This window comes from Chiloscyllium punctatum, chromosome 19 (genome assembly GCF_047496795.1).
Source record: "Chiloscyllium punctatum isolate Juve2018m chromosome 19, sChiPun1.3, whole genome shotgun sequence".
In the NCBI taxonomy this organism is placed as follows: domain Eukaryota; kingdom Metazoa; phylum Chordata; class Chondrichthyes; order Orectolobiformes; family Hemiscylliidae; genus Chiloscyllium; species Chiloscyllium punctatum.
In genome coordinates this window covers 44364065-44390219 of record NC_092757.1, presented here as the reverse complement: position 1 = coordinate 44390219, position 26155 = coordinate 44364065, and the positions used below count along the sequence as shown (strand labels likewise).

Below are 26155 nucleotides of genomic sequence, written 5' to 3'. Positions count from 1 at the left end.
AACAAGAGAATGACGAGAACGAGGTTAGGTCCGATCAAGGACAGTAGTGGGAGACTGTGTATTGAGTTGGAAGAGATAGGAGAGGTCTTGAATGAAGGCTTATGGTGTATTAGCGTTCATTAGCAGAGGGATTGAGTTCAAGAGTCGTGAAGTGATGTTGCAGCTGTACAGGACCTTGGTTAGGCCACTTTTGGAGTACTGTGTGCAGTTCTGGTCGCCTCACTTTCGGAAAGATGTGGAAGCTTTGGAGAGAGTGCAGAGAAGACTTACCAGGATGTTGCCTGGAATGGAGAATAGGTCGTACGAGGATAGGTTGAGAGTGCTAGGCCTTTTCTCATTGGAACGGCGAAGGATGAGGGGTGACTTGATAGTGGTTTATAAGATGATCAGAGGAATAGATAGAGTAGACAGTCAGAGACTTTTTCTCCTGGTACAACAGAGTGTTACAAGGGGACATAAATTTAAGGTGAAGGGTGGAAGGTATAGGGGGGATGTCAGGGGTAGGTTCTTTACCCAGAGAGTGGTGGGGGCATGGAATGCACTGCCTGTGGGAGTGGTCGAGTCAGAATCATTGGTGACCTTTTAAGCGGCAATTGGATAGGTACATGGATAGGTGCTTATGCTAGGACAAATGTTCGGCACAACATCGTGGGCCGAAGGGCCTGTTCTGTGCCGTATTGTTCTATGTTCTATGCTGCTGGAGTTGGAGAGTTCGGAAAAGCCGCCTTGACTGAGATGAGGCAGAGACCGTCCACAATAAGGTGGGAAAATCTGCTGATGGCTAAAAGAACTGAAGATGACGGGAGGATGTTTAAAGAAACATTGAAGACAATAGGAAACCAGTTGATACCCCTGAGAGGGAAAGCTCTGCTTCACAGAAGAAAACAGTCATGGACAAAAATATCAGCATAGATCCTGCTGATTGGGAAAGATCCAGAGAGCAGGAAAGACACAAAGCAGACCACACCTGGAGTACTGTGTACAGTTCTGGTCTCCAAATTTGAGGAAAGACATTCTGGCTATTGAGGGAGTGCAGCGTAGGTTCACGAGGTCAATTCCTGGAATGGCAGGATTGCCTTACGCTGAAAGACTGAAGCGACTGGGCTTGTATACCCTTGAGTTTAGAAGACTGAGAGGGGATCTGATTGAAACGTATAGGATTATGAAAGGATTGGACACTCTGGCAGGAGGAAACATATTTCCGCTGATGGGGGAGTGCCGAACCAGAGGACACAACTTAAAAATACGGGGTAGACCATTTAGGACAGAGATGAGGAGAAACTATTTCACCCAGAGAGTGGTGGCTGTGTGGAATGCTCTGCCCCAGAGGGCAGTGGAGGCCCAGTCTCTGGATTCATTTAAGAAAGAATTGGATAGAGCTCTTAAAGATAGTGGAGTCAAGGGTTATGGAGATAAGGCTGGAACAGGATACTGATTGGGAATGATCAGCCATGATCATATTGAATGGCGGTGCAGGCTCGAAGGGCTGAATGGCCTACTCCTGCATCTATTGTCTATTGTCTATTGTCTAAAAGAGCTACCAAAAGGAATTTTGAACGGAATCTTTCCAGGGACATCAAAATCAAGAAGAAATGTTCCGCTGGCCTAAAGGGAAAGCGGGTGATCAAGAGAAGGTGGGGGCATTGTAAATGGCAGAGATGTTCCATCATTACCCTTACCTCAGTATTTTCAGTAGAAAAGGAGGATAGCTTGCCAGAAGTCCCGGTGAAATGTACTGTGGGATACAGGTAAATTAATGTTACTTCTGCAATTCCATTTTACAAAGTAAAATGAACTCACACCAGTGTGTAATTGTTTTACCCACGAGCTGAGTCAACAAGAATGGAAACGATGTGGAGGAAATATATAATTGTTTTTGTATTAGCTAAAATTGTATGTTAGAATGAGATGTGCCAGTAAAACAATGGTAGACATTATCAGGAAAAAGAAGAGAAAGAGTAGTAGAAGCCACGAACAAATTATTGAATTTCCTGGGTCAGCAGGGACTGAGAGTATCTAAAAACAAACTACAATATGTGGAGCAAGAAGTGAAATACTTGGGACATTTAGTTAGTGAGGGAAAGGGAAAGATAAGCCCGGAACGGATAGAGGGAATACTGGGAATGCCACTGCCCAGCACTAAACGGGAGTTACGCACATTTTTGGGTCTAACGGGATATTGCAGATTGTGGATTGATTCCTATGCACAGAAGACTAAGAAATTATATCTCAAACTATTAGAGGGGGAACCAAAATGTCTAAGTTGGGATGATGAGGAAAAAGAACTAGTTGAGAAACTCAAAAGAGATCTGATCCATGCCCCTGTGTTAGCCTTACCTTCTCTAGATAAACCTTTCCACCTCTTTGCTACCGTGGATAAGGGAGCAGCTTTGGGAGTATTGACCCAGAGGTGGGGAGGAATGAGACAACCAGTAGCATATCTTTCGAAGCTACTGGATCCAGTATCCCGGGGGTGGCCTGAATGTGTGCAGGCCGTGGCTGCAACTGCACTGTTGGTGGAGGAAAGCAGAAAGCTTACATTTGGGGGAGCCCTAATAGTAAGCACTCCACACCAAGTGAGAACAATCCTAAACCAAAAAGCTGGGCGATGGTTGACAGACTCACGGATTCTGAAATACGAGACAATATTAATAGAAAAGGATGATCTAGTGTTGGTCACTGACAATTATTTAAATCCAGCTGCCTTTCATTGGAAAGGGGAAGGAGACTCTCCTCAGAATCCAGGGCACGATTGCCTTGACATTATAGAATACCAAACTAAGGTCCGCATGGACCTGAGAGATGTTCCACTTCATGCAGGGGCTAGACTTTTTATAGACGGATCATCCCGGGTGACTGAAGGGAAAAGACATAATGGGTATGCAGTCGTAGAGACGGGACTAACAGGAGTGTGGTGGAGGCAGGACGGTTGCCAAATGGGTGGTCAGCTCAGACCTGTGAACTCTATGCATTGGAAAGAGCCCTTAGGACATTAGAGAATAAAGAGGGAACAGTATACACTGACTCTAAATATGCATTTGGTGTTGTGCACACCTTCGGTAAGATATGGCAGGAACGACGGCTGATCAATAGCCGAGGGAAAGAATTAGTCATGAAGAATTGATTAAACGAGTCTTGGAGTCCCTATTACTTCCCCGAGAAATAGCAGTAGTGCATGTAAATGGTCATCAGAAAGGAAATGAACTAGAAGTTAGGGGAAATGGATTAGCCGATGAAGTGGCCAACGAAGCAGCCCTGAACCCACAAGAAGTGGTGATTCATTCCCTAATACCTACTGTCCCAAGTCCGAGGGAAGCTCCTATATTTACTGAAAGCGAAGAAAATGAATTGAGAGATTTAGGGGCTGTAAAAACAGCAGACGGGCATTGGATGTTACCTGATGGAAGGAGAATGTTAAACAAAATGATGATGGGAGAGATTATGGCTGTCCTACAGCAAGGCAGCCATTGGGGAGTACAAGCAATGTGTGATTTAGTTCTTAGGGAATATGGATGTAAAGAAATATATACAATTGCTAAACAAATATGTGAGGGATGTATAATATGCAGAAAGGTAAATAAGAAAGTCTTGAGAAAACAGACCCCGGGAGGAAGAGACCCAGGATTGAGACCTTTCCAGAGTATACAAGTAGATTATACTGAACTCCCCAGGTTAGGAAGACTAAAATATATGCTAGTCATAGTAGATCATCTATCTGGTTGGGTTGAGGCATACCCCCTAGCTACCATCACTGTGAGTGGAGTGTCTAAAACAATATTGGAGCACATAATTCCCCGATATGGGCTCGTGAACCATATTGATTCCGACCAAGGAACTCACTTTACCTCTAAAGTGTTACGGGGGTAATGAAAGGGTTGGGAATTTCCTGGGAGTTCCATACTCTGTGGCACCTGCCATCATCGGGAAGGGTTGAGAGAATGAACCAAACACTCAAACGACAGCTCTCTAAATTGATCATAGAAACCACACTCCCTTGGACCAAATGTTGACCTATAGCTCTCTTGCGAGTACGAACAACCCCAAGGAAAGATTTGGGACTATCCCCCTATGAAATCTTATTTGCATTACCTAATTGGGAACGAATGGAGAATTGCCAATTCCCGAAACTAAAGAGTTGTTCTTAAAGAAGTATATACTGTGCTTGTCCTCCTCTTTGTCTTTCCTCAGGAAACAGGGTTTATTGGCACAGACTCCACCCCTTGAATTCACCGTTCATCCCATCCAGCCGGGCGATTGAATCTCAGTAAAATCATGGACAGAGACTAAATTGCAGCCGGACTGGGAAGGGCCGTACCAGGCTCTTTTGACGACCGAAACGGCAATAAGGACGGTGGGGAAAGGCTGGACTCACTACACTCGGATCAAAGGGCCAGTGGAATCTCCAGTTGAGGAAGAAGTCTGGATAGCCGAATCAACGCAAGACCCGCTGAAACTCAGACTAAAGAGACTTTGAGTAACTGATTTTACAGTGGCGATGCGAGCGTGGGATTATTTCTGTAAGATTGTATATTAAGTCTTTTTTGTGCTTCAGCATGATGTTTAGAATACTGGGAATGCTGCTAGAATTATGATGCTAGCCCTTTTAGTATTGGGATTTCGTCAAATATCATTTTCATATGTATTATTAACGGTTCCTGAATCTGTTAATCCACAAGTAATAGACGCTGATGTATGCAGCTGAGTAAATTGTGGGGATGTAGTAATCAGAGACAGTACCGCAGCTCTGAGATACATCTAAAGTCCTATGGGGATGGCCTTGGGGACAGTACTTAGTATAATGGTCTCGTCACAGTACAACGGGCCCACTTCCGACCAGCTCGTGATTGTCCTGATAAAAAGTGTAACCCAATATACCTAACGATAAGGAAAACCAAATGGCACAAAACAATCCTGGGGTGGGGGGGGGGGGGGGGGGGGCACCTATGAGATACAATGAAATGAAACGTTTGGGATAGAAATGAAAGCAAATGGGAAGGATTTCTTGGGCTATTGTTTTTGAATTAGTGCAGGACAGGGAAAACGGGTAGAACTACTGGGTAAGAAGATACAATCTTTCACCCCTCCTGATGATCCTAAAGTAGTAAAATTTATAGAGGTAAAGGACTTGAAACAGACCATTGAAATAGAAACTGGGTACGGGGATGCAAATGCCTGGGTTGAATGGGTAAAGTATACTGTGAAAAGTCTGAACAAAAGCAATTGCTCTGCATGTGCCTCCGGTCGGCCAGTGGCCCAGGTGGTTCCCTTTCCGCTCGGGTGGAAGCGAGACAGGAAGGGCATGAAATGTATGATAGCCCTGTATCAGGATGAGACTGCATGGAATGATAGGAATTGTACCTCCCTATCTCTGATGTTCACTCCCTTGGAGAAGAAAGATGCAAAAGATCCCCCCCTGTTTTCTGCCGCAGTTGGAAATCACACATCGTGTGTGTGTAGACGAGGTACAAGTCGGTCGAAAGATTTGGGGGAGCAGAAATTATGTACAGAAATTAAGAATGTTACCGAAACGGAGAAGGGAGGGAACTACTCAGCATTGAAGGTTCCCCGAGCGGATCTGTGGTGGGACTGTGGAGGCAAAATATTGAGACCCACCCTCCCTCCAGATTGGAGAGGGATATGTGCAATTGTACAATTGGCAATTCCATTTACCCTGGCATTTGAGAAGGAGAAGATAGGAGGGAAAAAGGGAAGGGGTAAGAGATTACTGTTAGACACTTCTTTCGATGATAGGATTTATCTCGATTCGGTAGGAGTCCCTAGGGGGGGTACCTGATGAATCCAAGGCTCGTAACCAGATTGCAGCAGGCTTTGAGTCAGCTCTCTTCTGGTGGGTAACAATTAATAAAAATGTAGATTGGATAAATTACATTTTCAATAATCAACAGCGATTTATACATTATACAAGAGATGCGGTTAAAGGAATATCAGACCAGCTTGATGCGACCAGTACGATGGCATAGGAAAATAGAATGGCCCTTGATAGGGTTTTAGCAGAAAAAGGGGGTGTGTGTGTGTGTGTGATGTTAGGAGGAAGCTGTTGTACCTTTTATTCCTAATAACACTGCACCTGATGGTTCAATTACTCGGGTCTTAAGAGGATTGACTACCTTAGCAGAGCAATTGGCTGAGAATCCAGGAGTAGACACATCTCTCACAGGATGGCTCGAGTCCTGGATTGGAAGGTAGAAGGGGATGGTGGTTTCTATCCTTACTTCCCTGATAGTAGTAGTCGGGGTATTGGTGGCCATTGGCTGTTGTATCATACCCTGTATACGAGGGCTCACCCAAAGACTGATTGAAACAGCCTTGATGAAACAGGTGCCCCTAAAAGAAAAATGCAGAAGATAACAAAGAGTAATTAAAAGAAAAGGGGGAAATTGTGGGATATAGGTAAATTAACGTTACTTCTGCAATTCCATTTTCCAAAGTAAAGTGAACTCACACCAGCGTGTAATTGTTTTTGCCACGAGCTGAGTAAACAAGAATGGAAACGATGTGGAGGAAATATATAATTGTTTTTGTATTAGCTAAAATTGTATGTTAGAATGAGATGTGCCATTAAAACATTACGGACAAATAGATAAGATGTTGTGAGGGGATGAAGTTAAGCTAGGTACGCCTGTACAAACAGTAGGTATAAACATCTGCTTCCCACTTTTACAAAAACACAGGAACAAACCCCAATTAAAAGGGTCATAGGGATCAGAACGGCCTTGGGAAAGGCACAGATGAAGGGGGTAGATAATGATGAAGAAAGAATATGCCTAACAATGACCTACAGCAGGATGAAGTCAAACAGGCTTGTGAGGCCAGGAATAAGCATTTTGTCACAGACAAGGCCGGATAAGGCAAGAGATAAACGGGGTAATGGGGGCCGGTCTTAGGGAAGTGGAAGATGTAAGCAGGGGAGGAGCAATGTAAAACAAAAGACATCAAATCATACATAATATTTATATGAATTCAACTTGGTGTGTATGTCCTCTACCTTATAGGCAGTGGACATCTCACCCACTTGCAAGTGTAAAATAAAGGACACTGCTGATTCAGATTTTGTCTCGGACTGCAATTATTGAGGTGTGTGAGCTTTGTTTCTCACAGGACCAAGGGCCAGAGGCTTGTATATGAAGTTGGGCAAGAGCTGAGCCATGATGTTTGAATGGAGGCAGAGGTTGTAGGGGCTAAACAGCGTTGTGGTGTGTGTATGTTGCTGTGGTTATAATTTGGAAAGGAGTTTATTTGTGAAGCAGTTTGGATGGGCATGTAATGAAATGGAGTGGAGTGAGTGTGAAAGAGTTGATCCTGTTGTGTAATAAACGTGTGTGTGTGTGTGTGTGTCTAGGGTGAAGTAGAGGAACTGAAGATGGAGATGGGAGAATAGAAAGGCAAAGGAAAAAGAAATGTTTTTGTGCAGTATGATTGAATGGCAAAATGTTGTTGTAAATGCAGCAGTGTGCGCCTTTAAGGAAGCAGAAATGGAAGCAGTCTGTGCCTACGGCCATACTAGTCTGAAAACGCCCGATCTCGTCTGATCTCGGAAGCTAAGCAGACTCAGGCCTGGTTAGTACTTGGATGGGAGACCGCCTGGGAATACCAGGTGCAGTAGGCTTTTGCAGCCACCAGAGGTTGCTCACAGCTTGGCACTCTCACACTCCCATTCATCAAGCAACGTCCTTTTAACTACTCACTCAGTCTCTCGGCCTCACTTTTTCTTGCCCAATTTCATTGTTCAACTTCTTCCCCCAATACACAAACACATCATTACTGCTTGAGATTGGAGCAAACGCACCTGGAACACCAAAGCAGCAAGTATTTTATTGAAGAGCACAAACCGTGGTTTTTATTAAGTGATGCCTCACTTTCGGTGATCACACTTCCCTGATCGCTGTCAGCGTTCCCCTGTTTTCTAACAATCGTCTAACTAGTGGTGTGGATAGGGTCTGAAAGCAACAACGTTGTGGTGAGGGCTTGTCAGGTGAAGGGTGTTTTACAATATCTGCACTCACCGGTCGAGTTCATACAACGGTGGATCGATATGGTTAAGGCAGGAAGAATGGGTCAGCAAACACAGCAAGTTCAATCCTTGTAATGATTATTATTACACATCAGCAGCAAATAATAAGATAAGTGTAAAGAGGGAGTATTTAAAATGCCAGGTACAAAAATCAAGGCTTATTCTCTAACAGCCGAAGCCTTCACAAACAGATCGGCCTAATAATGGCACAAATGGTGATGAATATTTCGATCTAATTGACATCACTGTGCCTTAGTTACAAGTTGACCAAGGTAGAGAAATAACATTTCCAGAGTGCAGACTATTAACAATAGTAAGGTGGGATTTGGAAAGAGGAGTAGCCCCTGACATTTAAGGATGACAGAAGGACATTAGTGAGTAAGGATATTACTTTGGAAATCTTAACCGTGCACTAAGATAATCATACCATTTGAAGGCACTGTCAAGATGCTTTGAGGAAAGGGAACTCCTGTTGGACTAAATGCAAGAGAATGTTGTGTTCATTAACAGTCGGGTGGATAAAGGCAGAAGCAATAGGTGCCAATGACTTGGATTTTCAGACTGTATTTCCGATAATTTCAGACTGAGATGAGGTGAACTTTCGACAGTTATTGTGTTGTTAATCTTTAGAATGATATTCTCCAGAGTGTGGTGTGGGTTCTACTGTTGAGGAGACTTCAGTGTCAGTGGATGGGGTTTTGATATCTCAGGGAATTCTGAAAGGGAGGTGCAGTTGAGGTGGATCGATGGTCATCAGTTTGAATGGTGGAGCTCTCTGGTGTGAGATATTGACCGCGGAGAGTGTGCTGCAGATTGAGCAAAGCAAAAGGTGGTCTCCAGAAGGATAATTGTGAAGACCGAGGTTATAGGATAGTGGTATAGGACGGATATGGAAAATGGCAGAGGTGGTGGAGTAGCCTCCATGATGAGAAACAAAATTCTGTCAATGATGAGGGAGGACATAATGAAGGAAACGCATTCAGTGGAGACCGTGTGGGTGGAACTGAGGAATAGTCGAAATCCTAAAATTGGAATAGGTGTTATGTACAGACCGCCTGGTAGCAGCTCTGAAGTCCTGGATGGTAAAAATGCACAAAACTAGGCAATATGTAACAAAGTAAAAACAATGACTGCAGATGCTGAAAACCAAATACTGGATTCGTGGTGCTGGAAGAGCACAGCAGTTCAGGCAGCATCCAACGAGCAGCGAAGTCGACGTTTCGGAGGAGATGAAGGTGATAGGTCAAGGAGGAGAGGGTGGAGTGGATAGGTGGAAAAGAAGATAGGCAGGTCGGACAAGTCCGGAAAAGTCAAGGAGACAGTGCTGAGCTGGAAGTTTAGAACTAGGGTGAGGTGGGGGAAGGGGAAATGAGGAAGCTTTTGAAGTCCACATTGATGCCCTGGGGTTGAATTGTTCCGAGACGGAAGATGAGGCGTTCTTCCTCCAGGCGTCTGGTGGTGAGGGAACGGCGGTGAAGGAGGCCCAGGACCTCCATGTCCTCGGCAGAGTGGAAGGGGGAGTTGAAATGTTGGGCCACGGGGCGGTTTGGTTGTTTGGTGCGGGCGTCTCGGAGATGTTCCCTAAAGCGCTCTACTAGGAGGCGCCCAGTCTCCCCAATGTAGAGGAGACCACATCGGGAGCAACGGATACAATAAGTGATATTAGTGGATGTGCAGGTGAAACTTTGATGGATGTGGAAGGCTCCTTTAGGGTCTTGGATAGAGGTGAGGGAGGAGGTGTGGGCACAGGTTTTACAGTTCCTGCGGTGGCAGGGGAAAGTGCCAGGATGGGAGGGTGGGTCGTAGGGGGGTGTGGACCTGACCAGGTAGTCACGGAGGGAACGGTCTTTGCGGAAGGCGGAAAGAGGTGGGGAGGGAAATATATCCCTGGTGGTGGGGTCTTTTTGGAGGTGGCGGAAATGTCGGTGGATGATTTGGTTTATGTGAAGGTTTGTTGGGTGGAAGGTGAGCACCAGGGCCGTTCTGTCCTTGTTACGGTTGGAGGGGTGGAGCCTGAGGGCGGAGGTGCGGGATGTGGACGAGATGCGTTGGAGGGCATCTTTAACCATGCGGGAAGGGAAATTGCGGTCTCTAAAGAAGGAGGCCATCTGGTGTGTTCTATGGTGGAACTGGTCCTCCTGGGAGCAGATACGGCGGAGGCAGAGAAATTGGGAATACGGGATGGCATTTTTGCAAGAGATAGGGTGGGAAGGGGTGTAATCCAGGTAGCTATGGGAGTCGGTGGGTTTGTAAAAAATGTCAGTGTCAAGTTGGTCGTCACTAATGGAGATGGAGAGGTCCAGGAGAGGGAGGGAGGTGTCAGAGATGGTCCAGGTAAATTTAAGGTCAGGGTGGAATGTGTTGGTGAAGTTGATAAATTGCTCAACCTCCTCGCGGGAGCACGAGGTGGCGCCAATGCAGTCATCAATGTAGCAGAGGAAGAGGTAGGGAGTGGTGCCGGTGTAATTACGGAAGATCAACTGTTCTACATAGCCAACAAAGAGACAGGCATAGCTGGGGCCCATACGTGTGCCCATGGCTACGCCTTTGGTCTGGAGGAAGTGGGAGGATTCAAAGGAGAAATTGTTAAGGGTGAGGACCAGTTCGGCCAAACGAATGAGAGTGTCAGTGGAAGGGTACTGTTGGGGACGTCTGGAGAGGAAAAAACGGAGGTCTTGGAGGCCCTGGTCATGGCAGATGGAGGTGTAGAAGGATTGGATATCCATGGTGAAGATAAGGCGTTGGGGGCCGGGGAAACGGAAGTCTTGGAGGAGGTGGAGGGCGTGGGTGGTGTCTCGAACGTATGTGGGGAGTTCCTGGACTAGGGGGGATAGGACAGTGTCGAGGTAGGTAGAGATGAGTTCAGTGGAGCAGGAGCATGCTGAGACAATGGGTCGGCCAGGGTGGTCAGGCTTGTGGATCTTGGGAAGGAGGGAGAACCGGGCAGTGCGGGATTCCCGGACTATGAGGTTAGAAGCTTTGGATGGGACATCTCCTGAGGTGATGAGGTTCTGTATGGTCTGGGAGATGATGGTTTGGTGATGGGGGGTGGGGTCATGGTCGAGGGAGCAGTAGGAAGAGGTGTCCTCGAGTTGGCGTTTTGGCTTGAGCGGTGTAGAGGTCAGTGCGCCAGACTACCACTGTGCCCCCTTTATCCGCTGGCTTAATGGTGAGGTTGGGACTAGAGCAGAGGGATTGGAGGGCTGCGCGTTGTGAGGGTGAGAGGTTGGAGTGGGGGAGGGGCGTTGACAGGTTGAGGCGGTTAATGTCCCGGCGGCAGTTGGAAATGAAGAGGTCGAGGGCAGGTAATAGGACAGTGCGGGGTGTCCAGGTGGATGCAGTGTGTTGGAGGTGGGCGAAGGGGTCTGTGGAAGGTGGGCGGGAGTCCTGATTGTGAAAGTAAGCTCGGAGGCGGAGGCGACGGAAGAATTGTTCAATGTCACGGCGTGTATTAAATTCATTGATGCGTGGACGGAGAGGGATGAAGGTGAGTCCTTTGCTGAGGACTGATCGTTCGTCCTCAGGTGAGTGGGAGGTCTGGAGGGATGGTGAAAACTCGGCAGGGCCGGGAGCTGGGATCTGGTTGGGCATGAGCTGGGGTAATGTTGCCCTCGGGGTTCTGGGGTGTGGGGATAGTGACAGTGGGGTCTGTGGGGGGCGTGTCAGCAGAATGCAAGTGAGTGGCGCTGGTGGGGGTGGAAGTGGTGGTGATCGTGGCAGTAGGGGTGGCGGAAGTCACTGAGCATGTGGCATCAGCGATGATGTGAGGGGCGGAAGTGACTGTGGGAGCGGCCATGATGGGGGTGGAAGTGACATCATCACTCAGCGTGGGGGTGGTAGCTGCGTCAGCCGCATGGCTAATGGCGTTTCCGAGGCCAGGGGAATCTTCTGGAATGTTTGAGGAGCGCTGGTTATGGAGGTGGGTGGATAAAAGTTTGTTGTACTTACAGTTTTTGATGTTTGAGATGGAATTGAAATACTGTTTGTTGAGAGTATGAATTCTCCTGAGGATGTAGTACAGAGTGGGTCCTTTGCAATTCTGAGAGAGTGTGGCCCTCAGCTGAGGCAGGGCTGACTGGAGAGGGGTTAGGTGACGGCGCATTGCTGTAAGCGTGGAGCGGAGGATCTTAAAGGAGAACTGTTGCTGGTGTTTTTGAATCTGGAGTCTGTACTGTTTGTCCTGTTCGGGTCCGAACTCTGCGTGTTTAAAGGTGGTCTGGAGTCCATGTGGGATGAGTTGGTTACGGAGGCATGCACTGAGGAAGCAAATGTGGCTGTGCTACCGAGTTTGTTTCACAACATGGTTGAAGAGCTTCAGAGCAGAGGAAATGACCTGGGAGTTGCAGTGGGAGAGGACCTCCCAGAGATTCTTGTAGAGAGAGGAGGAAAACTTCTTCAAGGCAGGCATCCTTGCAAGAGGATTCGCAGTAGGGTTAAAATCAACAAGGTAAAAACAATGACTGCAGATGCTGAAACCCAAATACTGGATTAGTGGTGCTGGAAGAGCACAGCAGTTCAGGCAGCATCCAATATGTAACAAAGCCAGAGTGCTACTCATGAAGGATTTTAACGTGAACACAGATTTAGAGGGAGTCAAGCATTTGTCAGAAAGGTAGTGCATGTCTGGTGTATTGCCGGTACTGTTTCTCACTGCATTATGTCCTATATGCTTCATGTGGACAAGCAGTATTGGATTTATTAATGAGCAATGAGATGGAATTAATGAGTGAGCTAGTTGTGCGTGGCCACTTATCATATAGCGATGATAGCACTATCAAGTTCAAGGCAGTGTTTGAAAGCACAAAGCATGTATCTGCTGTATTTGGTAACGAACCGGGACAAGTGATGGGCTTGTTCGTGGGTGAACATTTTGGTGATGGTGACCACAATTCTGTGACTTTCACCTTGGTTATGGAGAGAGATAGGTGCGTGCAACAGGGTAGGTTTTACAATTGGGGGAAGGGTAAATACGATGTTGTAAGACAGGATCTGAGGAGCATAAGTTGGGAGCATAGGCTGTCAGAGAAGGATGTCGTGGAAATGTGGAACTTTTTCAAGGAACAGATACGACTTGTCCTTGATATGTATGTACCTGTCAGGCAGGAAAGAGATGGTAGGGTGAGGGATCCTTGGTTGACAAGGGAGGTTGAATGTCTTGGAAGGAGGAAGGAGGAGGCTTACATAAGGTTGAGGAAACGAGGTTCAGAGAGCGTTGGAGGGATACAGGATAGCCAGGCGGGAGCTGAAGAAAGGGATTAGGAGAGCTAAGAGAGGGCATGAAAAATCTTTGGCGGGTAGGATCAAGGATAACCCCAAGGCCTTTTATGCATATGTGAGAAACATGAGAATGACGAGAACGAGGGTAGGTCCAATCAAGGACAGTAGTGGGAGACTGTGTACTGAGTTGGAAGAGGTAGGAGAGGTCTTGAATGAGTACTTTTCTTCAGTATTTACAAACGAGAGGGACCTTATTGTTGAAGAGGAGTGTGTGAAACAGACTGGTAAGCTAGAAGAGATACTTGTTAGGAAGGAAGATGTGTTGGACATTTTGAACAACTTGAGGATAGACAAGTCCCCCGGGCCTGACGGGATATAACCTAGGATTATGTGGGAAGCAAGAGAGGAAATTGCAGAGCCTTTGGCAATGATCTTTTCGTCTTCGCTGTCAACGGGAGTGGTACCAGGGAACTGGAGAGTGGCGAATGTTGTGCCCTTGTTCAAAAAAGGGAATAGGGATAACCCCGGGAATTACAGGCCAGTTAGTCTTACTTCAGTGGTAGGCAAAGTAATGGAAAGGGTACTGAGGGATAGGATTTATGAGTATCTGGAAAGACACTGCTTGATTAGGGAGAGCCAGCACGGATTTGTGAAGGGTAGGTCTTGAGGAGGTCACCAAGCATGTGGATGAGGGTAGAGCAGTGGATGTAGTGTACGTGGATTTTAGTAAGGCATTTGATAATGTTCCCCATGGTAGGCTTATGCGGAAAGTCAGGAGGTACGATAGAGGGAAATTTGGCCAGTTGGATAGAGAACTGGCTAACAAGTCGAAGGCAGAGTGGTGGTAGATGGTAAATATTCAGCCTGGAGCCCAGTTACAAGTGGAGTTCCGCAGGGATCAGTTCTGGGTCCTCTGCTGTTTGTAATTTTTATTAATGACTTGGAAGAGGGAGTCGAAGGGTAGGTCAATAAGTTTGCAAATGATACAAAGATTGGTGGAGTTGTGGACAGTGAGGAGGGCTGTTGTCGGCTGCAAAGGGACTTAGATATGATGCAGAGCTGGGCTGAGGAGTGGCAGATGGAGTTCAACCCTGCCAAGTGTGAGGTTGTCCATTTTGGAAGGACAAATATGAATGCGGAATACAGGGTTAACGGTAGGGTTCTTAGTAAGGTGGAGGAGCAGAGGGATCTTGGGGTCTATGTTCATAGATCTTTGAAAGTTGCCACTCAGGTGGACAGAGCTTGTAAGAAGGCCTATGGTGTATTAGCGTTCATTAGCAGAGGGATTGAGTTCAAGAGTCGTGAAGTGATGTTGCAGCTGACCTTGGTTAGGCCACATTTGGAGTACTGTGTGCAGTTCTGGTCCCCTCACTTTAGGAAAGATGTGGAAGCTTTGGAGAGAGTGTAGAGAAGACTTACCAGGATGTTGCCTGGAATGGAGAATAGGTCGTACGAGGATAGGTTGAGAGTGCTAGGCCTTTTCTCATTGGAACGGTGAAGGATGAGGGGTGACTCGATAGAGATTTATGAGATGATCAGGGGAATAGATAGAGTAGACAGAGACATTTTCCCCAGGTACAACAGAGTGTTACAAGGGGACATAAATTTAAGGTGAAGGGTGGAAGGTATAGGGGAGATATCAGGGGAGGGTTCTTTACCCAGAGAGTGGTGGGGGCATGGAATGCGCTGCCTGTGGGAGTGGCAGAGTCAGAATCATTGGTGACCTTTAAGCGGCAATTGGATAGGTGCTTAAGCTAGGACAAATGTTCGGCACAACATTGTGGGCTGAAGAGCCTGTTCTGTGCTGTGTTGTTCTATGTTCTATGCTGCTGGAGTTGGAGAGTTCGGTAAAGCCGCCTTGACCGCGATGAGACAGAGACCGTCCACAATAAGGTGGGAAAATCTGCTGATGGCTAAAAGAACTGAAGATGACGGGAGGATGTTTAAAGAAACATTGAAGACAATAGGAAACCAGTTGATACCCCTGAGAGGGAAAGCTCTGCTTCACAGAAGAAAACAGTCATGGACAAAAATATCAGCATAGATCCTGCTGATTGGGAAAGATCCAGAGAGCAGGAAAGACATAAAGCAGTGTAAAAGAGCTCCCAAAAGGAATTTTGATCGGAATCTTTCCAGGGACATCAAAATCGAGAAGAAATGTTCCGCTGGCCTAAAGGGAAAGCGGGTGGTCAGGAGAAGGTGGGGACATTGTAAATGGTCGAGATGTTCCATCATTCCCCTTACCTCGGTATTTTCAGGAGAAAAGGAGGATAGCTTGCCAGAAGTCCCGGTGAAATGAAAAGTGGATCGGGAAAAGCAACCGAATAAAATGAAGGTGAGTAAAACATCGATAATGAGGAAATGACTGGAATCAAAGGGTGACAAATGCCTGGGATTAGGCGGGTTCCATCGGTGGGTGTTAAAACAAATCGACAAGCGCCTCATAGAAGCCCGAACTGTAATCGTTCAGAATTCCCGAGATCCAGGAGTCGTCCCTCCGGATTGGATTGTTGCACGTGTCAGTCGCGCTTTTTAAGAGAGGAGAACCCGGAAAACTCGGGAATTGCAGAGCATGGAGCTTAGCACCTATGGCAGGGAATTTGTTGGAGTCTATAATCAAGGCTGGGATAAGTGAGCACCTCAAATTGTTGAGTTAACCAGGGAGAGCCACATGACAGGTAGGTCGTGCCTGATAAATTCATTGCAGAGGGTTTGAAGAGGGGACTAAGGTAGCTGTCAGGGAATAATGTCCATAGATGTTGTTTACATGGACTTCGAGAATGCATTTGACAAAGTCCACTTAAGTAGGTAGGAGCCAAGAGAATTGAGGGCAAATTCCTGACACGGCTAGGAGATTGTTTGAGTGGCAGGTGACAGAAAGTAGAGATAATGGGTAGGTAGTCAATTGGCAGGATGGAACCAGTTGTGTCTCACAAGGACTTGTGTTAGGGCCTCAATTATTGATGTTATTTGTTAAGGGAATGGATAATGGCACAGGAAGTCTTATCCTAATTTGTGGATGACACATAGTTAGGCTGCATTGTAGACAGTGTAGATGGCAGCATAATCTATCAATATCCCCTTGCAATTTTAAGTCAATAAGCAAAACTGTGGCAAAAGCATTTGAATGAAAGCAATAGTGAGGCTATCCATTTTTGGATCAAGAAGGGACGGATCAAGGTATTTTTCTGGATGGTATGAAGTGCATGTCCAAGGAGACTTGGGGTTTCAGGTGCACACAACTTTAAAGTGTCACGGACACGTACAGAAAATAATCCAGAAAGCGAACAGATTGCTGTCCTTTTTAAGTAGAGGACTGGAGTAGAAGGTGGATTTTAGCCATCATTTTCTGACAAAGCGCAGTGGATGCTGGATGAGTTGTTCTATTGAAATGTGAGGGAGATAAATGTTTGTGAAGCAAAGGTACCAAGGGCCAGAGGCTTGTATATGAAGTTGGGCAAGAGCTGAGCCATGATGTTTGAATGGAGGCAGAGGTTGTAGGGGCTAAACAGCGTTGTGGTGTGTGTCTGTTGCTGTGGTTATAATTTGGAAAGGAGTTTATTTGTGAAGCAGTTTGGATGGGCATGTAATGAAATGGAATGGAGTGAGTGTGAAAGAGTTGATCCTGTTGTGTAATAAACGTGTGTGTGTGTGTGTGTGTCTAGGGTGAAGTAGAGGAACTGAAGATGGAGATGGGAGAATAGAAAGGCAAAGGAAAAAGAAATGTTTTGGTGCAGTATGATTGAATGGCAAAATGTTGTTGTAAATGCAGCAGTGTGCGCCTTTAAGGAAGCAGAAATGGAAGCAGTCTGTGCCTACGGCCATACTAGTCTGAAAACGCCCGATCTCGTCTGATCTCGGAAGCTAAGCAGACTCAGGCCTGGTTAGTACTTGGATGGGAGACCGCCTGGGAATACCAGGTGCAGTAGGCTTTTGCAGCCACCAGAGGTTGCTCACAGCTTCGCACTCTCACACTCCCATTCATCAAGCAACGTCCTTTTAACTACTCACTCAGTCTCTCGGTCTCACTTTTTCTTGCCCAATTTCATTGTTCAGCTTCTTCCCCCAACACACAAACACATCATTACTGCTTGAGATTGGAGCAAACACACCAGGAACACCAAAGCAGCAAGTATTTTATTGAAGAGCACAAACCGTGGTCTTTATTAAGTGATGCCTCACTTTCGATGATCTCACTTCCCTGATCGCTGTCAGCGTTCCCCGGTTTTCTAACAATTGTCTAACTAGTGGTGTGGTAAAAACAATGACTGCGGATGCTGGAAACCAGATTCTGGATTGGTGGTGGTGGAAGATCACAGCAGTTCAGGCAGCATCCAAGTAGCTTCGAAATCGACGTTTCGGGCAAAAGCTCGGGGGTGCCTCCTAGCAGAGCGCTTTAGGGAACATCTCCGGGACACCCGCACCAATCAACCAAACCACCCTGTGGCTCAACATTTCAACTCCCCCTCCCACTCTGCCGAGGACATGGAGGTCCTGGGCCTCCTTCACCGCCGCTCCCTCACCACCAGACGCCTGGAGGATGAACGCCTCATCTTCCGCCTCAGAACACTTCAACCCCAGGGCATCAATGTGGACTTCAACAGTTTCCTCATTTCCCCTTCCCTCACCTCACCCTAGTTCTAAACTTCCAGCTCGGTAACTGTCCCCATAACTTGTCCGGACTTGTCCTACCTGCCTATCTTCTTTTCCACCTATCCACTCCACCCTCTCCTCCTTGACCTATCACTGTCATCCCCTCCCCCACTCACCCATTGTACTCTATGCTACTTTCTCCCCACCCCCCCACCCTCCTCTAGCTTATCTCTCCACGCTTCAGGCTCACTACCTTTATTCCTGATGAAGGGCTTTTGCCCGAAATGTCGATTTCGAAGCTACTTGGATGCTGCCTGAACTGCTGTGCTCTTCCAGCACTACTAATCCAGTAACTAGTGGTGTGGATAGGGTCTGAAAGCAACAACGTTGTGGTGAGGGCTTGTCAGGTGAAGGGTGTTTTACAATATCTGCACTCACCGGTCGAGTTCATACAACGGTGGATCGATATGGTTACGGCAGGAAGAATGGGTCAGCAAACACAGCAAGTTCAATCCTTGTAATGATGATTTTTACACATCAGCAGCAAATAATAAGATAAGTGTAAAGAGGGAGTATTTAAAATGCCAGGTACAAAAATCAAGGCTTATTCTCTAACAGCCGAAGCCTTCACAAACAGATCGGCCTAATAATGGCACAAATGGTGATGAATATTTCGATCTAATTGACATCACTGTGCCTTAGTTACAAGTTGACCAAGGTAGAGAAATAACATTTCCAGAGTGCAGACTATTAACAATAGTAAGGTGGGATTTAGAAAGAGGAGTCGCCCCTGACATTTAAGGATGACAGAAGGACATTAGTGAGTAAGGATATTACTTTGGAAATCTTAACCGTGCACTAAGATAATCATACCATTTGAAGACACTGTCAAGATGCTTTGAAGAAAGGGAATTCCTGTTGGACTAAATGCAAGAGAATGTTGTGTTCGTTAACAGTCGGGTGGATAAAGGCAGAAGCAATAGGTGCCAATGACTTGGATTTTCAGACTGTATTTCCTATAATTTCAGACTGAGATGAGGTGAACTTTCGACAGTTATTGTGTTGTTAATCTTTAGAATGATATTCTCCAGAGAGTGGTGTGGGTTCTACTGTTGAGGATACTTCAGTGTCAGTGGATGGAGTTTTGATATCTCAGGGGAATTCTGAAAGGGAGGTGCAGTTGAGGTGGATCGATGGTCATCAGTTTGAATGGTGGAGCTCTCTGGTGTGAGATATTGACCGCGGAGAGTGTGCTGCAGATTGAGCAAAGCAAAAGGTGGTCTCCAGAAGGATAATTGTGAAGACCGAGGTTATAGGATAGTGGTATAGGACGGATATGGAAAATGGCAGAGGTGGTGGAGTAGCCTCCATGATGAGAAACAAAATTCTGTCAATGATGAGGGAGGACATAATGAAGGAAACGCATTCAGTGGAGACCGTGTGGGTGGAACTGAGGAATAGTCAAAATCCTAAAATTGGAATAGGTGTTATGTACAGACCGCCTGGTAGCAGCTCTGAAGTCCTGGATGGTAAAAATGCACAAAACTAGGCAATATGTAACAAAGTAAAAACAATGACTGCAGATGCTGAAACCCAAATACTGGATTCGTGGTGCTGGAAGAGCACAGCAGTTCAGGCAGCATCCAATATGTAACAAAGCCAGAGTGCTACTCATGAGGGATTTTAACGTGAACACAGATTTAGAGGTAGTCAAGCATTTGTCAGAAAGGTAGTGCATGTCTGGTGTATTGCCGGTACTGTTTCTCACTGCATTATGTCCTATATGCTTCATGTGGACAAGCAGTATTGGGTTTAGTAATGAGTAATGAGTTGGAATTAATGAGTGAGCTAGTTGTGCGTGGCCACTTATCATAGAGCGATGATAGCACTATCAAGTTCAAGGCAGTGTTTGAAAGCACAAAGCATGTATCTGCTGTATTTGGTAACGAACTGGAACAAGTGATGGGCTTGTTAGTGGGTGAACATTTTGGTGATGGTGACCACAATTCTGTGACTTTCACCTTGGTTATGGAGAGAGATAGGTGCGTGCAACAGGGTAGGTTTTACAATTGAGGGAAGGGTAAATACGATGTTGTAAGACAGGATCTGAGGAGCATAAGTTGGGAGCATAGGCTGTTAGGGAAGGATGTCGTGGAAATGTGGAACTTTTTCAAGGAACAGATACGACACGTCCTTGATATGTATGTACCTGTCAGGCAGGAAAGAGATGGTAGGGTGAGGGAACCTTGGTTGACGAGGGAGGTTGAATGTCTTGGAAGGAGGAAGGAGGCTTACATAAGGTTGAGGAAACAAGGTTCAGAGAGCGTTGGAGCGATACAGGATAGCCAGGCCGGAGCTGAAGAAAGGGATTAGGAGAGCTAAGAGAGGGCATGAAAAATCTTTGGCGGGTAGGATCAAGGATAACCCCAAGGCCTTTTACGCCTATGTGAGAAACATGAGAATGACGAGAACGAGGTTAGGTCTGATCCAGGACAGTAGTGGGAGACTGTATTGAGTCGGAAGAGATAGGAGAGGTCTTGAATGAGTACTTTTCTTCAGTATTTACAAATGAGAGGGACCTTATTGTTGAAGAGGAGAATGTGAAACGGACTGGTAAGCTCGAAGAGATACTTGTTAGGAAGAAAGATGTGTTGGGCATTTTGAACAACTTCAGGATAGACAAGTCCCCCGGGCCTGACGGGATATATCCTAGGATTATGTGGGAAGCAACAGAGGAAATTGCAGAGCCATTGGCAATGATCTTTTCATCTTCACTGTCAACGGGGGTGGTACCAGGTGACTGGCGAGTGACAAATGTTGTTCCCCTGTTCAAAAAAGGGAATATGGATAACCCGGGAATTACAGGCCAGTTAATCTTACTTCAGTGGTAGGCAAAGTAATGGAAAGGGTACTGAGGGATAGGATTTATGAGTATCTGGAAAGACACTGCTTGATTAGGGACAGCCAGCACGGATTTGTGAGGGGTAGGTCTTGCCTTACAAGTCTTATTGAATTCTTTGAGGAGGTGACCAAGCATGTGGATGAGGGCAGAGCAGTGGATGTAGTGTACATGGATTTTAAGAAAGCATTTGATAAGGTTCCCCATGGTAGGCTTATGCGGAAAGTCAGGAGGTATGATAGCGGGAAATGTGGCCAGTTGGATAGAGAGGGATTAGCAGAGGGATTGAATTCAAGAGTCATGAAGTGATGTTGCAGCTGTACAGGACCTTGGTTGGGCCACATTTGGAGGACTGTGTGCAGTTCTGGTCCCCTCACTTTCGGAAAGATGTGGAAGCTTTGGAGAGAGTGCAGAGAAGACTTACCAGGATGTTGCCTGGAATGGAGAATAGGTCGTACGAGGATAGGTTGTGAGTGCTAGGCCTTTTCTCATTGGAACGGCGAAGGATGAGGGGTGACTCGATAGTGGTTTATAAGATGATCAGTGGAATAGATAGAGTAGACAGTCAGAAACTTTTTCCCCTGGTACAACAGAGTGTTACAAGGGGACATAATTTTAAGGTGAAGGGTGGAAGGTATAGGAGGGCTGTCAGGGGTAGGTTCTTTACCCAGAGAGTGGTGGGGGCATGGAATGCACTGCCTGTGGGAGTGGGAGTGGGAGTGGCAGAGTCAGAATCATTGGTGACCTTTAAGCGGCAATTGGATAGGTACATGGATAGGTACTTAAGCTCGGACAAATGTTCGGCACAACATCCTCCGCTCCACGCTTGCAGCAATGCGCCGGCACCTAACCTCTCTACAGTCAGCCCTGCCTCAGCTGAGGGCCACACTCTCTCAGAATTGCAAAGGACCCACTCTGTACTACATCCTCAGGAGAATTCATACTCTCAACAAACAGTATTTCAACTCCATCTCAAACATCAAAAACTGTAAGTACAACAAACTTTTATCCACCCACCTCCATAACCAGCGTTCCTCAAACATTCCAGAAGATTCCCCTGGCCTCTGAACCTATTCCACCATTAGCCATGTGGCTGATGCAGCTACACCCCCCACACTGATTGATGATGTCACTTCCGCCCCCATCATGGCCACTCCCACAGTCACTTCCGGCCCTCACATCATCGCTGATGCCACACACTCAGTGACTTCCGCCCCCCCTACTGCCACGATCACCACCACTTCCGCCCCCACCAGCGCCACTCACCTGCATTCTGCTGACACGCCCCCCAGAGACCCCACTGTCACTATCCCCACACCCCAGAACCCCGAGGGCAACATTACCCCTGCTCATGATTCCACCCCCATTTCCCCCCACCATCACACCCACTCCAGTTACAGGTTCCGCCCCCACTCCCAGCTCTACACCAGATCCCAGCTCCCGGCTCTGCCGAGTTTTCACCATCCCCCCAGACCTCCCCCTCACTGAGGACGAACGATCAGTCCTCAGCAAAGGACTCACCTTCATCCCCCTCCGTCCACGCATCAATGAATTTAATACACGCCGTGATGTCGAACAATTCTTCCGTCGCCTCCGCCTCCGAGCTTACTTTCACAATCAGGACTCACGCCCACCTTCCGAGGACCCCTTCCCCCACCTCCAACACACTGCATCCACCTGGACACCCCGCGCTGGCCTATTACCTGCCCTCGACATCTTCATTTCCAACTGCCGCCGGGACATTAACCGCCTCAACCTGTCGACCCCACTCCCCCACTCCAACCTCTTACCCTCACAACGCGCAGCCCTCCAATCCCTCTGCTCCAATCCCAACCTCACCATCAAGCCAGCAGATAAAGGGGGCGCAGTGGTAGTCTGGCGCACTGACCTCTACACCGCTGAAGCCAAACGTCAACTCAAGGACACCTCTTCCTACTGCCCCCTTGACCAGGACCCCACCCCCCATCACCAAACCATCATCTCCCAGACCATACAGAACCTCATCACCTCAGGAGATCTCCCATCCACAGCTTCCAACCTCATAGTCCAGGAACCCCGCACTGCCCGGTTCTACCTCCTTCCCAAGATCCACAAGCCTGACCACCCTGGCCGACCCATTGTCTCAGCATGTTCCTGCCCCACTGAACTCATCTCTACCTACCCCGACACTGTCCTATCCCCCCTAGTCCAGGAACTCCCCACATACGTTCGAGACACCACTCACGACCTCCATCTCCTCCAAGACTTCCGTTTCCCTTGGTCCCCAACGCCTCATCTTCACCATGGATATCCAATCCCTCTACACCTCCATCCGCCACGACCAGGGCCTCCAAGCCCTCCGTTTTTTCCTCTCCAGACGTCCCCAACAGTACCCTTCCATCGACACACTCATTCATTTGGCTGAACTGGTCCTCACCCTTAACAATTTCTCCTTTGAATCCTCCCACTTCCTCCAAACCAAAGGGGTAGCCATGGGCACACGTATGGGCCCCAGCTATGCCTGTCTCTTTGTTGACTATATAGAACAGTTGATCTTCCGTAATTACACCGACACCACTCCCCACCTCTTCCTCCGCTACATTGATGACTGCATTGGCGCCACCTCGTGCTCCCGCGAGGAGGTTGAGCAATTCATCAACTTCACCAACACATTCCACCCTGACCTTAAATTTACCTGGACCATCTCTGACACCTCCCTGCCCTTCCTGGACCTCTCCATCTCCATTAATGACGACCGCCTTGACACTGACATTTTTTTACAAACCCACCAACTCCCACAGCTACCTGGATTACACCTCTTCCCACCCTACCTCTTGCAAAAATGCCATCCCGTATTCCCAATTCCTCCGCCTACGCCGGATCTGCTCCCAGGAGGACAGAACGCCCCTGGTGCTCACCTTCCACCCTACAAACGTTCGCATAAACCAAATCATCCGCCAACATTTCTGCCACCTCCAAACAGACCCCACTACCAGGGATATATTTCCCTCCCCACCCCTTTCCGCCTTCCGCAAAGACCGTTCCCTCCGTGACTACCTGGTCAGGTCCACGCCCCCAAACAACCCACCCTCCAATCCTGGCACTTTCCCCTGCCACCGCAGGAACTGTAAAAGCTGTGCCCACACCTCCTCCCTCACCTCTATCCAAGGCCCTAAAGGAGCCTTCCACATCCAAAGTTTTACTTGCACATCCACGAAAATCATTTATTGTATCCGTTGCTCCCGATGCAGTCTCCTCTACATTGGGGAGACTGGGCGCCTCCTAGCAGAGCGCTTCAGGGAACATCTCCGGGACACCCGCACCAATCAACCAAACCACCCTGTGGCTCAACATTTCAACTCCCCCTCCTACTCTGCCGAGGACATGGAGGTCCTGGGCCTCCTTCACCGCCGCTCCCTCACCACCAGACGCCTGGAGGAAGAACGCCTCATCTTCCGCCTCAGAACACTTCCACCCCAGGGCATCAATGTGGACTTCAACAGTTTCCTCATTTCCCCTTCCCCCACCTCACCCTAGTTCTAAACTTCCAGCTCAGTAACTGTCCCCATAACTTGTCCGGACTTGTCCTACCTGCCTATCTTCTTTTCCACCTATCCACTCCACCCTCTCCTCCTTGACCTATCACTGTCATCCCCTCCCCCACTCACCCATTGTACTCTATGCTACTTTCTCCCCACCCCCCCACCCTCCTCTAGCTTATCTCTCCACGCTTCAGGCTCACTGCCTTTATTCCTGATGAAGGGCTTTTGCCCGAAATGTCGATTTCGAAGCTACTTGGTGCTGCCTGAACTGCTGTGCTCTTCCAGCACTACTAATCCAGTAACTAGTGGTGTGGATAGGGTCTGAAAGCAACAACGTTGTGGTGAGGGCTTGTCAGGTGAAGGGTGTTTTACAATATCTGCACTCACCGGTCGAGTTCATACAACGGTGGATCGATATGGTTATGGCAGGGAGAATGGGTCAGCAAACACAGCAAGTTCAATCCTTGTAATGATGATTATTACACATCAGCAGCAAATAATAAGATAAGTGTAAAGAGTGAGTATTTAAAATGCCAGGTACAAAAATCAAGGCTTATTCTCTAACAGCCGAAGCCTTCACAAACAGATCGGCCTAATAATGGCACAAATGGTGATGAATATTTCGATCTAATTGACATCACTGTGCCTTAGTTACAAGTTGACCAAGGTAGAGAAATAACATTTCCAGAGTGCAGACTATTAACAATAGTAAAGTGGGATTTGGAAAGAGGAGTAGCCCCTGACATTTAAGGATGACAGAAGGACATTAGTGAGTAAGGATATTACTTTGGAAATCTTAACCGTGCACTAAGATAATCATACCATTTGAAGACACTGTCAAGATGCTTTGAAGAAAGGGAATTCCTGTTGGACTAAATACAAGAGAATGTTGTGTTCATTAACAGTCGGGTGGATAAAGGCAGAAGCAATAGGTGCCAATGACTTGGATTTTCAGACTGTATTTCCTATAATTTCAGACTGAGATGAGGTGAACTTTCGACAGTTATTGTGTTGTTAATCTTTAGAATGATATTCTCCAGAGTGTGGTGTGGGTTCTACTGTTGAGGATACTTCAGTGTCAGTGTATGGGGTTTTGATATCTCAGGGAATTCTGAAAGGGAGGTGCAGTTGAGGTGGATCGATGGTCATCAGTTTGAATGGTGGAGCTCTCTGGTGTGAGATATTGACCGCGGAGAGTGTGCTGCAGATTGAGCAAAGCAAAAGGTGGTCTCCAGAAGGATAATTGTGAAGACCGAGGTTATAGGATAGTGGTATAGGACGGATATGGAAAATGGCAGAGGTGGTGGAGTGGCCATTTGACAAAGTCCCATTTAAGTTGGTAGAACCCGACAGAGTTGAGAGCAAACTCCTGACATGGCTAGGAAATTGGTTGAGCATCAGGCGACAAAGTAACTTTGTTCCATTTCAGCTGGTTTTTTTCTTGTTCAGCATCATTAATTTCACTCTCGCCTGGTGTTTAACAAGGTATTTGCTAAAACCTGTTTCCAGATATTTGCTAAAACCTGCGCCCAGTTGAGACCCAATCCACTTGGATTCCAACTCAAGTTTCAGCCTTCCTGTTTTGAATTCACTCAGGATGACAGGTATTTCGATGTCCTTCAACATTCCACAGACAGCTGTTCTCACTGCATCCTGAGATCCACACTCCGTATCATATGTTGTCTTTTGCACACTCTCAACCTCTTTCCAATATTACTGCTTCACACTGACTCAGAGTTGCACTACTTGCCAGTTCCACTTCATCCTCTGGCTCAGTCGACAAGCCACAGACAGTCCTCATTCGCACCCGTTCATTCTCCCAGGCTGACCGTTATCCACTCCTTTGCCTGTCTAACTTGTTCTTCTATCTCTTTGGGCGCTATCTCCACCTAT

The 26155-nt window shown here is 47.1% G+C and overlaps 2 non-coding genes across 2 annotated transcripts; both read left to right on the top strand.

Annotated features, from left to right (window-relative positions):
• Nucleotides 1-7508: 7508 nt before the first annotated feature.
• On the top strand, nt 7509-7627 carry LOC140491677 (5S ribosomal RNA). Its single transcript, XR_011963358.1, has one exon. It is a non-coding gene; the product is annotated as a 5S ribosomal RNA (ribosomal RNA).
• Nucleotides 7628-17062: 9435 nt separating this feature from the next.
• Nucleotides 17063-17181, top strand: LOC140491744 (5S ribosomal RNA). The gene has a single exon (XR_011963415.1). It is a non-coding gene; the product is annotated as a 5S ribosomal RNA (ribosomal RNA).
• The last annotated feature ends 8974 nt before the right edge of the window (nt 17182-26155 follow it).